Below are 3,269 nucleotides of genomic sequence, written 5' to 3' on the forward strand. Positions count from 1 at the left end.
CCCGGCGGAGAGAGAGAAGGGGGGGAGAGGGAGGGAGGCCCCCTCGCCCCAAGGGGCAGGAGGGGGCAGGGGAAAGGAGGGAGGAGGGACGTGGGGAGGGACCTGGGTTACAACGGACAGAGGAGTCTGTTCCTCTCCATGGGGGGGCAAGGGGAGGGGAAGGGGAAGGAGGCAGGAGTAGGTGAAGGCAGGTCCGACCTGCAGGAGGCAGAGCAGAAGGGACAGGGTGCAAGATACAGACAAACAAAAATATAGAGGAGAGGTGAAAGAAGGGAAGGGATGTTGGATGGGGTAGACAGAAAGGAGTGGGGAAACAGAAGAGACAAGTGGTTAGTGACTTGGATTTCAGACCAAGTTGCCCCCCTTCTTCCACCCACAAGCCTCCTGGTACCTTCTTCTTCACCCCAGCATCCCACCTCCCCTCAGTAGGGACCCAGGCTGGGGGAGGGGCAGATGTAAAAGTCCAGGATAAAGTTGGAGACAAGGGAGGGTCAGTTCTCTGGACCCAGCAAGTACATTTCCAGCCTCTTCATCCCTCCCAGGCAGGCTCTCCCGAGGGACTCAGGAGTCTCAATGCCCACCTCCCTGGGAGGGAGGGAATGAGATAGACAAGGAAGAGAAAATAAAAATACCAAGTCATTAATTAGCAGGAAGTGGCGGGTTTGTTTATACGTGTTAATTACTCCTGAGCTGTTAATTTCATGGCACTGAACCCCCACCCCAGGCCAGATTAGGGCCTTTCTTGGGACTGTACAAGCCCAGCACCTTCTTTTTCCTTCAAGATACCATTCCCTAAGGATTTATGTGGCCCCAGGTCCCCTTTCTCCCCAGGCACTGCCATTTCTTCTCTCAGAAGTTGGGGTGCCTAGAGATAGGGTTAGAATAGGGAGAGGACACTGGAGGGGCAAATTCAGGGACAGATGCATGATCCTGCAGCCGGTTGCTGGGCGACGGGATGCTGCCCCACAATGTTACCTCGGCAACGGGCTGCAGCTTTAACCCTGGAGGGGGGGATTGGAAAAAGAGGGGAAGGGGCTGGTTTGCTTGAAGGGTCCACTGAGGGGCCGAGGGGGAGGACACAGGTATGAGTCAGAATGCTAGTTTTCCCCAAGCATATAATAAAGGAAGAATATATTTTGAGAAGGGGAATCTAGGGTCATGGAGAACCCTAAAAGATCCACCTCTTGCCCCCTTGTTAGCCAATCAGAGCCTATCTCTAGTGACCAGGCCTCTGGCTGAGGAGAAGGGGTGCTGAGGTGGCTTTAGGAGGTACCAAATGAGCCCCCTCCCACAGTCTTGAGCAGCCTTGTACTCCAGACACCTCTTTTTTGTAGGGCATTTTGCACGTATGTCCTGGAGGCAAACCTCAGCTCTCATACCATCTCGTCCCATCCCATCTCTTCAGCTCCCCTTCCCCTTGCCAGCCCCCTACCATTGCTGCTGTGATGCCTGGGTGCTCAGAACAGATGAGGCAGGACAAGGGATCAGACCAAAGGGGCAGGCACCCAGGTCATTTCGGCAAGCCCCTCCACCCCCCTACCAGCAGCCTGAGCTGTTTGCTGACGCGGGGTTTTCAGAGCCAGGCGCCAGCCCACGGGTGGCTCTCTGCAGGTGTCAATTTATTCCAGAGATGAGGACACAGGAATCCTTACCACTCACTCCCTGGCACCCTCCCCCTCTTCAGATCCTCTTAAGCTCCTGTTCCCTCTCACCTGGAGGGGGCTTAGACTTGGCTCCCCCAGGATCACATCCTATGCCAGGCTAGGCTCAGCAACCGTGGCTTTGCTGCCTCCTCCCCCTCCCCCAGAATGGTCTGCCTCAGTCACCCCCTCTTCTTTAGGGTACCTGGGCCCCTAGCCTCCTTCCCTCTAAGCAGCTTCTCTCTTCTTCCCTCCCACTGGAGCACCCTCATCTCTCTCCCCTCCATAGTGCTCCCTTGGAGCAGTTTTCCTTGGCCTCTTCCAGCTTGCTCTAGCTCTTGCTTTCAGTCTCTCACCCCTCTGTCTTTTTTCATTCCTCTCTTTTACATCTCTCTCCTTGGTATTTCTCATCTGTCTCCTCCAAATACCTTCCCCAATTTTCTCCCTCAAGCGCTCTCTCTTTCTCTCTCTCTCCCATCTTTATCTATCTCCCCCATTTTCTCATCTCGGTCTGCCACATCTTGCTCCCCGTCCTTCTCTCCATCTTTTTGCCTTGCTGTCTCCATTCCAGCCCAGGCCTGACTCCCTCAGCCGGTAGAGTTGAGGGACGGGGGCTCAGGCCGCAGCCCCCCCCCTTCCCGCAGTAGGGAAAATGGCTTGGCCGGGAAGGGGAGAAGGAGGGGGAGGGGGAGATGGGAACACACGGGGTCTGTGGGCCCATTCAAAGGATCATTCATGGACTGGAGAGAGGCAGAGACAAAGAGACCAAGACGCAGAGACACGGCGAGAGCATCCCTAGGCGGAGACACGCAGACAGAGCAGGCTGGGGAAACCAGGCGCAGGGAGGAAGATGGGGAGAGGGAGACCCCAGCGGACCGCCACGCAGCCCCCTCCACCCAGCCTGGCTTAGCTCCTACCTGGCTCAGCCCTGGGGCCGTGGTGCCTCCATCCAGGGCTCCGAGTGGGGGGCCGACGGGCTTCGGGAGGGGGGCGGCGGCCTCTGAGCCCCAGCGGCCCCGCAGGCCCAGCCCCCGCCCCGCAGCGCCTCACCCGGCGGGGGAGGGGGATCGCCCCAGCCCCGGGGGGGCGGGGCCGGGATCCAGTCGATCCCTGGGAAGAGGAGAGCTAGGGGATGGGGTCCGGGGGAGCCTGAGAACTGGGAACCCCGCCGAGAGGACGGCAGAGCAAGAAGGGGATGATGGGACAAGACTGGACTGGAGATCCACTAGCTCCGTGGGCTGTCTTCGAGGGACCAGAAAGCGGTCCGGGCGGACGATCCTAAAGGATCGGGAGCTGAAGGAGGAGTCCACGGCAATCCCCAGGGTCTCGGGGCCCCGGAGAGCAGGATCCGCGGTGCAGGGGCAGGGATCCAGCTGGAATCCTCAGAGAGGGGGAGGGATCTAGTCGATCCCGAGGGCAGGCGGGAGGGGGAGGTACGGGTGTCAGAGCAGGACGGGACCCGTGCCTAACCCTCGAAGCAGAGGTCGGCGCGGCTCCTAGGATGAAAGACGGGGGTGGAGGGAGGCTTCAAGGGAGGCTCAGCAGCCAGGAGGAGGCCTGGACTCCTGGCTCTGCTCGCCAGGGCCCGCCCGCCTCGCGTCCATCCCAGCCCGAGAGTGATGATCCGCC

At 59.4% G+C, this 3,269-nt stretch overlaps 1 protein-coding gene across 1 annotated transcript in view; it reads right to left on the reverse strand.

Annotated features, from left to right (window-relative positions):
* The window catches only part of Nlgn2 (neuroligin 2), a 16,684-nt gene extending 13,421 nt beyond the window's left edge, over nucleotides 1-3,263 (reverse strand). Inside the window, exon 1 of the mRNA XM_010614850.3 lies at nucleotides 2,558-3,263. The gene's annotated coding sequence lies outside the window, so the exon portion shown is untranslated. The remainder of the gene's footprint in view (nucleotides 1-2,557) is intronic.
* Nucleotides 3,264-3,269: the final 6 nt, after the last annotated feature.

The sequence above is a fragment of the Fukomys damarensis genome, unplaced genomic scaffold (assembly GCF_012274545.1).
Source record: "Fukomys damarensis isolate Sample0158 unplaced genomic scaffold, DMR_v1.0_HiC HiC_scaffold_13, whole genome shotgun sequence".
NCBI lineage: Eukaryota > Metazoa > Chordata > Mammalia > Rodentia > Bathyergidae > Fukomys > Fukomys damarensis.